The sequence below is a fragment of the Triticum dicoccoides genome, chromosome 4A, assembly GCF_002162155.2.
Source record: "Triticum dicoccoides isolate Atlit2015 ecotype Zavitan chromosome 4A, WEW_v2.0, whole genome shotgun sequence".
Lineage (NCBI taxonomy): Eukaryota > Viridiplantae > Streptophyta > Magnoliopsida > Poales > Poaceae > Triticum > Triticum dicoccoides.
In genome coordinates, this window is record NC_041386.1 from 257,288,308 (window position 1) to 257,289,162 (window position 855).

Sequence of the window (855 nt, forward strand, 5' to 3'; positions counted from 1 at the left end):
CTATGGATTGAGTAAGATCCATCAAGTAAGTTGTCATCGGTGCAAGCAATAATAAAGGTCCATATCACAAGTGGCAATATAAAGTGACGTTCTTTTGCATTAAGATTTTGTGCATCCAACCATAAAAGCGCATGACAACCTCTGCTTCCCTCTGCGAAGGGCCTGTCTTTTACTTTTATCTCCTACATTGCATAAGAGTCATGGTGATCTTCACACTTCCTTTTTTACATTTTATCCTTTGGCAAGCACAATATGTTGGAAAGATCCTGGTATATATGGCTAATTGGATGTGAGTTTTCATGAACTATTACTGTTTGACATTACCCTTGAGGTAAAACGTTGGGAGGCAAAACTACAAGCCCCTATCTTTCGCTGTGTCCGATTAAAACTCCATACCCATAAGTATTCACTACTAGGGAAAACCTTATACACAGAATGTTACCAGTAGCGCTGTACAAAATCAAACGCTACTACTAATTAGTAGCAGCGCGCGTAAATAAACCGCGCTACTGCTATGACTATTGCAGTAGCACGTACTGGCGAAAAGCGCTGCTGCCATGTTTGAACTGGGCGCACATGGCTAGCCCAACCTAGCAGTAGCACATATACTGGCCCAACGCTACTGCTACGCTCCTTAGCTGTAGCGCGCTTACGTGTAAGGCGCTGCTGCTAACGGAAATAAAATGAAGTTAAAAACAAGTAGAAAAGTAAATGAAAATGAAAGAAATAGAAAAAGGAGAAAGGAAAAAATAAAATGTAAAGAAAAATAAAAGAAAAAAGGAAAAAAAGGAGAAAGGAATAGCAGTAGCGGGTTTCAGTAAACGCGCTATAGCTAACATAGCTATAGCGCGTTCT